The sequence below is a fragment of the Prionailurus bengalensis genome, chromosome C2 (assembly GCF_016509475.1).
Source record: "Prionailurus bengalensis isolate Pbe53 chromosome C2, Fcat_Pben_1.1_paternal_pri, whole genome shotgun sequence".
Lineage (NCBI taxonomy): Eukaryota > Metazoa > Chordata > Mammalia > Carnivora > Felidae > Prionailurus > Prionailurus bengalensis.
The window spans coordinates 111,488,254-111,499,118 of record NC_057350.1 but is presented as its reverse complement, the minus strand read 5'-3'; the positions used below and the strand labels follow the sequence as shown (position 1 = coordinate 111,499,118).

At 35.8% G+C, this 10,865-nt stretch overlaps 1 pseudogene; it reads left to right on the top strand.

The window, feature by feature from the left end:
• Window positions 1-10,495: 10,495 nt before the first annotated feature.
• LOC122492578 lies at window positions 10,496-10,612 on the top strand (annotated as a pseudogene).
• The last annotated feature ends 253 nt before the right edge of the window (window positions 10,613-10,865 follow it).

Sequence of the window (10,865 nt, the reverse complement as noted above, 5' to 3'; positions counted from 1 at the left end):
TGAGTGCCTTTGTAGTAACTGTATTTTCTAGTTGTTGACACTATTTAACTGAAAATTTATTGCCTAAGTTTGTGGCTTATATAAATTGTAATAATCTTACTAAATACCAAAAACAAAAAGTGTAAATAATCATTCCTGTTAGATGTTAGGTCTTGCAGCGGGTGAAAGAACCCTTGAAAATAAACCAAATTTTAAACTAAAACTTTACTTTTAGAGTATCTAAAATACTTTAGAGTATTAAACTAAATTTTTTTTTATTTTTAGAGTATCTACCTTTAAAATAATGTACACACACACACACACAAACACACACACATTTAGGTAGAAGTAACATAAAAGCCTTTGCAAATATTCCTTAGGTTAAAGAAAAGATAACATTGTGAATTATATGTGGAAGTGATGGTTTGTTTACTGGCTGTTCAAGGAGTCTTGATCCCCCTTTCTGCCTCTATTCCTGCACACAGTATCCACATCCCCACCCTCTGCCCAGGAACAGACGAGAGCCTAGAACCACAGCCAGGTGGTTGTTCCATGGGGATAACAAAGGGCCAGAAGTTCTCCCTGTCCTTCCAACTCCACCCTTTTCATTTCTCTTTCCATTTTTCCAGGTTCAGAATTCCTCCCTAGTCTCTGAAAGAAAAAAAGAAAAAAACGGAGTCTGCAAGTTTGCTTGTTCTTTTCTTTTTTTTTTTTTTTAATTGAAGTTAGTTAACATATAGTGTAATAATGGTTTCAGGAGTAGATTTTAGTGATTCATCACTTACATATAACCCCCAGTGCTCATCCCAACAAGTGTCCTCCTTAATGCCCATCACCCATCTAGCCCACCCTCATCCACTTCCCCTCCAGCAACTCTCAGTTTGTTCTCTGTTTTTAAGAGTCTCTCATGGGGTGCCTGGGTGGCTCAGTCGGTTAAGCGTCCGACTTCGGCTCAGGTCATGATCTCGCGGTCTGTGAGTTCAAGCCCCACGTCAGGCTCTGTGCTGACAGCTCAGAGCCTGGAGCCTGTGTCCGATTCTGTGTCTCCCTCTCTCTCTGCCCCTCCCCCGTTCATGCTCTGTCTCTGTCTCAAAAATAAACATTAAAAATAAATAAAAAAGAGTATCTTATGGTTTACCTCCCTCTCTGTTTTTATCTTATTTTCTCTTCCCTTCCCCTACGTTCATCTGTTTGGTGTCTTAAATTCCAATAAGAGTTAAATCATATATTTGTCTTTCTCTGACTGCCTTATTTTACTTAACATAATACACTCTAGTTACATCCACACTGTTGCAAATGGCAAGATTTCATTATTTTTGATTGCCAAGTAATATTCCATGGTACATACATACCACACGGGACTGGGGGAGTGGTGAGGGGAAGGAACACGTTTGTGCACAAATGATGGAGAATATGAGGAAAGAATGTTCATAATCCAATCAAGTCACACTCATAGCATGTCTTCTTTTTCTCTTACCATAAAAGATGTTATCAGGGTTTTTCTCCCTACTTAAAAGATCTTAAAAGAATCATGTCTTACCCAACTCAATTAGTGTTTAGTGAGTGAGAACATGAGTGAATAAATAGATGAGTGAATGAATAGATGAGTTAATGAAATTTTCTTCTTCAGAGTGGGGGCTAAAGATGTTTGAATAGGGCTTTTTCAGTTTACAAGTTTCTCAATATACATTTTGTCATTTAATTCTTGATAGAGTTGCATAAAGTAATTTTAGAGATAAAAAAACTAAGGTAATTTAAAATACTTTTTAATATTTACTTATTTTTGAGAGAGAGTGTGTGTGTATGTGTAAGCAGGGGAGGGGCAGAGAGAGAGGGAGACACAGAATCTGAAGCAGGCTCCAGGCTCTGAGTTGTTCGCACAGAGCCCGACACGGGGCTCGAACTCATGAACTGTGAGATCATGACCTGAGCTGAAGTTAGTTGCTTAACTGACTGAGGCACCTAGGCACCCCAAAACTAAGATAATTTTGAAATTACGACATGAATCCGGGTCTTCTGACTCCAACTAGTTGCCATTTTCATTCTATGAGTCTGTGTCTTTAGAAGAATGAGAGAAATTAGAACAGTGATGTCTGAGGCTAGAGAAGGAGGATGTTTATTAAAGAATCCATGAATAGGCCAATAAAGGGCAGCCTAGGCCCATGGAAGCAGGTACTCATTCACTTGGCCCCATTTGAGCTTCCTTCCTCTTACCGGTGGTTCTTGAGTTGCCTCAGGAGCTACATGACTCAGATGCCCAGTATCTTGACTGCCATGTCCTATTCTCCTCTCCATGTAGTAAGTGTTTTGCTTTTCTGATTGCCTGTGCCCTCACTCCCACCCCCCATAAAAAACTCTTTGGAAGACCAGTATAAACTCCTCTTATGGACTACAGCCACTCCCAATCCCACTTGAGAGTAAGAGTAATACCTGATCCCAGGTCCCCTAGGTCATTCCTTGGTTTTCACGCTTGTAATGTCAACTGCCAACTACTTACAACTTCCATTGCCAAATATAGTGCTGATCCCTTTAAGTGTTTAACTATTAACCCTCTAACATACCCATGGCATTTATATTATAATTATTATTTTCCTGTCAAAGGAATCAAGATCAGAAAAATAAGGTAACTTAGCTAAGGTCAGTGACACAGTTAATTAGTACAGGAGCTCCATGTCAACTTCAGGTCTGGCTAATGGCAAAGCCCAGGTTCTTCCGTAGCATCAGGTACCTTGTGCAGGTACTCCATCTCCAGTGAGCCCTTCTTGACAGTCATATCTAAAACAACACCTGCCCCCAGTCACTCCTTGTTCTTTTACCCTGCCTTGTTTTTCTTCAGACCATTGACCCTCATGTGTAAATTGATTTTTGTCCCCATGACTAAAATCTAAGCTTCCAGAGGGCGGGGACTTACCATTTTTGTTTGTTGCTGCCTTCTCCATTGCGTAAAGCAGAGCCTGGCAATAGTTTTATCTCAATAAATACTTTTTTAAATATATGGATGTATAATTCTAGAATACTTGTTATTTCAGTTTCTAAGTATAGTTCCCTCAATATTTTTCCTGTGAGAATGAGGGCAAAGTTATATATAGAAAAATTAAGAAAGGGTATGAGAGACAATCTAAGTAATGCTAAACAGCAGGAAGAGTAACTAATGTTTTTGACATTATACATTCATTTACATGTCAGGGTATTCCAGCCCGGTATTACTGACAGATTTCCTAATCAGCTTACAATGCTGCAACAAACATTCCCCAAATCTCAGTGGCTCACAATAGCAAGCCTGTATTTCCTGCTTGCTTTACAGGAGGCTTGACTTAGCTCTACGTGTCTTCACATTCTTGGTCCCAAGCTGAAGGATAGTCACTACCTAGGCCATACTGTTCTCTTAACAGAAAGCAGACATTCGAGGAGAGACATGGCCAATCCACAGAAGTACTTTCAATATTATGTCTATTCACATTCCATTAGCCGAAACTAGTGATATGATCAAGCCAAAGTCAATGGAAAAAACAATGCATATAAGAATTCAAGGAAAGGGGTGCCTGGGTGGCTCAGTTGGTTAAGCATCCAACTTTAGCTTGGGTCGTGATCTCATGGTTCATGCATTCAAATCCCACATCAGGCTCTCTGCTGTTAGCACAGAGCCCACTTTGGATCCTCTGTTTCCTTCTCTCTCTCGCTCGCTCGCTCAAAAATAAATAAACATTAAAAAATTATAAAAACAATTCAAGGCAAGATCAAGGAATGAGTAAGACAATATACTATATAGATACTACATTTCTAGATCTCTCTATGTAAGATCATTTCCTTCACTGATTGCACACATTTATAAATGACCCATCTTATATTTTTCATCAAGCTTTTTCTTTCCTAAGTACACACTTGTGTCTACTGAATATTGGCCAGATTTTCATTATACGTTTTTCCCAACTTTGTACAGACTGACTTTTAATATGAATTTCTAACTTACTCTCAAATTTGGCCTCATTGATAAATTTAATCGTATTCAGTCAAATATGACCGAAGTCCATGAAAACCAAGGTCATTGGAAAGACCTTTATTTTTTGAACATAGAAATCTCATGAAATGATTTGTCCATAACAAAATCAATAGAGCATTTGATTCTTCAGCTGTGAAATACCCAACATGCTTAGTCAGAGAAAATACAACCTTAGTTTTAAAGACTTCCTTAAGTATCATGACAATTTTGCTGTTCTTGGAACTTTATCAATATTTCATGATGATATTCTTCTCTTCAGGAGAACCTAAGAAAAATATTCTATTAATCATGGAGATATTAAAACTATCTGTCACTTGTAGCATGCATATGTAATAAAGTAATCAGATAAAATTGATATCAGAGACAAATGGTCCACATTAAAAATGTCTGCTCAAACTTCTGAAATTACTTCTTTTATGATGATCTCAGTAACTAAACCTCTCAATTTGCAAATGAAGATAAATGAGAAGATAATTTTTTAAACTCTGAATTGTAGAACAGAATAAAGAGAGGCCTAAAGTGGCTAACAGTGTAATAGCTGAAAAAAATGCCTTCACACTTTTCAAGACAAATAAATAGACGAATTAACCTACTGGCTATTTTCTTGAACATTTATTTCAAATTCTCCAAAAATTTAATTTAAAATGAAACTAATGGAAGCATGTGAACTTAAGCAAATATTTATATATGTATGGGTTTTAGTTTTAAAATGTGTACATATAGAGTTAGACTGGGGCTCCTGGGTGGCTCAGTTGGTTGAGTGTCCAACTCTTGATTTTGGCTCAAGTCATGATCCCAGGGTGGGTCATGGGATTGAGTCCCATGTTTGGCTCTATGTTAAGCGTGGAGCCTGCTTGAGGTTCTCTCTTTCTCTCCCTCTCCCTCTCTTGCCCACTGTGCTCACTCTCTCTCCAAAATTAAAATTTAAAAAATTAACTAAAAATAAATAAAATGAAGAGTTAGACTAGAATCAGTATGTCCCATATGCCCTGGAAGATAGTGAATTAAAAAAAAAAAAAAAGGAGCTGAAATGAGGTCAATGAATATGCTAGGTGACAAAAATTGTTATTTGCTTCCCAATATCTATTTTTCCCAACTTCCTCACCAGTGGAATCCTGATTTGGTTCAGAATGACAATGTTCCTGCCTTAAAAAGTCTCACTTTCATAGACTTCAGGCTTCCTAAGAACATATAACCTAGTTCTGACCATGATCTTTAAGCAAAAACCTATTGGGTGATTCCCCTAGGAAAGTAATTGCAACACAGCGCCTATAAAGGTTTCTGAGAACTTCAGGTGGAAAATCACCCGATAACACTAGCTGAGCAGAAAGACTGAAGGAGTTCAGATCATGATGATATAATGAAGCCACTGAACCAGCCCTGAGCTGCCTACCCCTGGACTTCTTTTTATTAAAAAGTGAAGTGAAGTGAAGTGAAGTGAAGTGAAGTGAAATGAAATAAAATAAAATAAAATAAAGTAAAGTAAAATAAAATACTAAAATAAAATAAAATAAAATAAAATAAAATAAAATAAAATAAAATAAAATAAAAACCTCTCTTTAGTTAAACCAGTATAATTGGGTGTCTGTTAGATGCAGCTGTCTCAATTCTTGACTCAAAATCTCTCTCAGTCACTCAGATGTTCACTAGCTAATAAAAACCCTGAAAATCCCTGTGATAAAGAAATCTATTTAACTTTCTTTAACAGGAAATTTCTCAAACTTATTCATCAGCAGATAACTGATAATTTGCCTATAAACTATCATCCTAATGTCCACCTTTTAGTAAACATTTAACCAGAGGTCTTAAAAGGCATAGGAATTTAACATTCTGTAATTACATAATTAAAAATCTAAAAGCCTATGTATTTCCATAGCCACAATTGCCTGGAATCCCATACTTCTTAGGAAGGGTTTTTTACCAGTGACCATTACTGACATAGCCATTACTCAAAGAGCATTCTCAGTCTCCATAGGTGTTGGGTGTGCCTGTGACCTTTACAGGGCTTAGGCAAAGAAGCCCTGAAAATTATCTTTCCTCCTTATTCTGATTCATCCAGGGATGACTGTTGAAACTTAAGGCAGAAAATGTTCTATCTAATTCCTAAAGAAATGTAAGCAGGAGAAAATTACATAACCTTTCTCTGGATTTAGATTTACGTTGCCCAGCTTCTAGTACTATAAGCACTTGATCAGCATTCGCTGACTGGTATTTGACTTCCCTTTATTTTTTCTCTATGTTTCAACCACTGGAGAAAAAGTTCCTTAACTTAGCCATGGTTATGTCAAACTAATAGACAAAAGTACTGAATGTGTGGAAATGCTTTGTTCATACTAATGTTTTTCAAGTAAGTTTCTGCATCTAGTAATTAATTTCATCACCACCATACATAACATAGTCCCTATTTTCAGAGCTCTATGTTAAGCACAGATGAGCCTCGAGGAAGGTAAATGCTTTGACTCTTATCCTATATTCTAAATGAAGAGGAAGTACACAGAGAAAAATAATTGGGGAAAATGGTACTTTATCAATTTGTGCTTAGAACTAAAGGGTAAATTTCCAGGTTTTATAACTTCATGTTTGCTTCATTAGTTTTTAAATGAGCAAATTACATTTAAGCCATTGGTCTTTATATTCTAACATGGCATCAGTCTGGAGATAGCTCAATTATCGGGGGTCAGGGGTGTGGGGGTCTGAGCATAGCATGATGCTTCTTACCCACTTTTTTTTTTTGGCCAGACAAGATTGCAATAAAAGACAAAGTAAAACCTAAAAGGGTCAAAACCAAACTGCAAATGCTAGTCATTCACTATAATCATTCTAATTTCTACAGCAATGGAATATGGGACCAATCACTGTGCCAACAATAGGGAACTGCACAAATACCTCGTCAGGGATGCAATAGGGTGCCCTTGGTACACGCAGCAGCATCCTTGATGTGGAGCTTCAGTGATCGATACTACAGACCTGGAGCAGCAGCAGCATCTTTAATGCACATGGTAGGCCAAGCTGTTCCTTTGGAGTTCGCCAAAAGAGGAGCTATCACAACCATTAGCAGGGGAAAAAAAGGATGCGTGGATCATTCAAGCTAATCCACTGAGTACATGTGAGGAACCTGGAGGGAGCAAGAGTTCTTAGAAGAATATAGATTTGCAAACTTATTTTTACTCTAAGGCTGCCATAGTGCAGGAAAAAAAAAAGTGAAAATACCAGAAAAAGGAAGCAGCAGCATATCCAAAACTAATTGTTAAACAGATTTTGGTGGCCTAGGATCTTGTAGAATAAGATTCTAGGAGGGTGTGATGACATAAGTAGTCTAAAGGAGTTGGTTAGACAACATAAAAATAATTTTAAGTAGAGAGGGATAAAAAGAAGAGAAATCCTATGTATAATAAAGTGGGGGATAGGGGAAAGAAAAAACATACCAAAAGCATGAACCTATTAAGGGTTTCCCATAACTGGAAAAGCTATGATTAAGGGAGCAAAGGCACACATATGTCTATAAAGCACTTTCTTTGAAATAGCCCTACACCAAACACAACAAGGTGCAAATAAATGACAGGTACTTTCAGCTCTAGTTTTGAGGGTGATGGCCGCAGCTGGCTATAGGCCCTGGGGAGCATACAGACAAGAACGCATGGTAAAGTAGGGCAGATTACAAAGAAGGAGTAAAAATAGAAAATAAAATCTTATCACAGTAAGGTCAGGAAACGTGAACTTCAAAAGATAGGAAAGATAAAGTGTTCTGGAAATATATAGACCTTACGTATGAATAGTTGGGACCTTTTTTTGTTGTTATTAAATATAAACATTCTTTTAGCCCCTTTTAATCCCTATCTGATCAAAAGCATTATTGAGCTACTTTAAGGCCTAAAAATAGGTACATTTTTAGAATAAAGAGATTTCTGACAATTGGAGAAAAGTTATATTAGTAAATTTCTAAAATGTAAGTAACATATTAAGTCTGAAAAATATAGACTGGCAAAATTTCATATGACATAAAAATTATGAAGGGCAAAAATAGGAAATCACAAAAAATCATTAATGTCCTCAAAGAAGACAGGATACTGGGTAAAAACTGAAAAGATTTATTTTGAAAATCCTCTCATTCTAACTGAATCTTCTATAAACATGTCTTGGCTTTTTTAAAATATAAACTTAATCATTTATTTTAACTTCAGTAAATATACTTTGAAGTCCCTTTAATACTAGATTGGTTAAAACCAGACTGGTATGGTAAAATTGCTCCTGATTACAGGATGATGGAACTAAACAATAATTTCAAGTGTAATTATGGTATCATTCAAGGTTAAAGTACTTAATATATTTCAGATTTATGACCTCTTTTGAATGTACAATAAGCATTTACATACACATATCCATACTTCTTACTAGGAGAAGTAGAAATCTGAGCCAAACCAGAAACTGAACCACAGGAACCTAGAAGACACAGTTCTAACCCTCATAAGGCTCACTCTAACAATATATCCCCATTTACTTGTGATGCAGACAAATCCTTCTTCTGAAAACGTATGTTCAACTCTAAAAACTTTTCATTTTCTCTACATATACTTCTGCTTCAAATGCTCTTTTTTAAAATTATGTTTTATTTTAGAAAGAGAGAGTGCACACTAGCAGGGCAGAGGGAGAGAGAGAAAGAGAGAGAAGAATCTTAAGCAGGGCTGAATCTGATGCACGGCTCGATCCCATGACCCTGGGATCCTGACCTGAGCCAAATCAAGAGTTGGACATTCAACAGCCTAAGCTACTGAGGTATCCCTCAAATGCTCTTTTAATAGGATTTTATTCATGGGCATGTTCCTGATGATACTGAGGAAAAATCCACTCTGTTTCCCTCACTGCAAAAATTGAGTATTTATCATGATCCCATCATAAGAAATCTGTGGGAATTTTACAACATCAAAATAAAGCTCTTTGTAACTAAGAATCTTTATAAGCACTATGGAAGTCTTAACTCCAGCATAGTTAATTACTGAGAAGTTTCTCCCACTGACAGCTATTTTAGTCAACATAACATTAAATTCTTAAATTTTTTCAATATAATAATCCATTAAAAGTTTTCTAGATATAATTCTTCTTTATTAAATGAACAAATGGATCTGGGTTATCATGTGCAAGATTATGTAAGTATCCTTTATGACATTTTGTATCACAAAACTCTTAACTTTTCAATAACAGAAGTGCTATTTACACTGAAAAATTAATTCACATTTATAAGAGTTTTCCAATGCTTTTGGGAAATGTCTTTAAAATAGTTATTTTTAATCATATTTTATGCCCCAATGTAAAAGGCAGTACTACTCTGAAAAAAAAAGAGAATAAGAAACATTTTTAAAATTTACTTTTAATAAACATATAAAATGCATCTGTGAATCAGAACAACAATAATATGAGCAAGAATGTCCAAATTCAGAGAAGGAAAAATGGTGGAAGGTAAACAGGGAAGGATGGATACTTAATGGCTACAGAGCTCAGACTAACCGGCAGAATTTCCAAGGTGAGTATCACAAATCAGTATCTCTCAATTGAAACATCAGAATGTGCGAGGTTACTGAGGGAACTTCCATGAACTAATATGGCAACAAACATCAGGATCTGTAAGGCTGAACAAAGAATTCCACTGACTTGCCGTATTTTCAGGAAGCATTTAGTCAGTGAGCAGAGTGAAAGATAGTGACATAATTGGAGGCAGACCCACAGCTGTTCATTTACGTTAGACATAGAGAAAAAAAAAAAAAAAAAAAAAAAAAAAAAACAGGCCAACCACATTATAAACTGCCCAGTCCTATAATGAATCTCCTATAAATAACTGGTTCAGGATGAGAACCTCACTCAAAGGTAACACATGGTCAAAAACTAATCAGCATTGGTTCTTATCAAATACAATATCACATGAAGGAGGAAATAGGAAGAGCAAATGGCAAAGGACACTCACCAAAATAATCTTGCCACAGAGCAGATGACAAAAAAAAAAAAATAGGTCTTAAATTAAAATTTAAATGAAATGGTTAGTTTTACAAAGCAACTACTCAAAAGATACAAACAATTACAGTACATGAAACTATGTAACAAAGGAATGAAACAGGAACCAAAACAGCTTAGGAAAGAAGCAGAGTAGGAAGTAAAACCATTACAAAAATAGAGGCTAATCTGACAGAATTACATAGGACAAAATATGGCAAGGAACATGGAGCATCATACTGAGAATAGAAAGCAAAATGAAGTGGAAACGGAGTTAAGGAGGACTCCAGGAAAAAAATGATCACTATGGAATCAAACATATACATAAATGGTTTCCCTGAAAGCAAGAATCAAAATAATGAAATATAACAATTATTTAACAATATAAAACAAGAAAACTTTCCAGAAAATGAAAGGAATAATGGTAAATCCAGAGACAGAAAGAGTACAGCATGTACCAGGAAAAATTAGATATAGAATGACCAATTTTATTACAGAATAATAAAACCACTGGACCAAGATATTTATAAATGCAGCTTGTGTGGTGGCAGTATCGTAGCCAATGAGGTTTATCCAAGGCATGATTATTGCTAATTGAAGATACTTATAAATGGTAAATAATCAGGCTAGTTTCCAAAAGTTCCACAGAACACTAGAAGATGGTAAAATAATGCCTCAAAGATAGTGTGACTCAATAATTTTACTACCTCCCAAATTCTCACGTAAGAATAAAAACAATGAACTTTAGATATATAAAAACTCAGGGTATATAGTGCCTATAAATTCTTCCCAAAGAAACCATTCAAGAGTAAATTTTAGCTACCCAAGAAATAAATGGAGATATAGTGGCAAAAACAAACAAAAACAACTAGTGATGAATGTTAATACCTTTTAACTCTAGTAC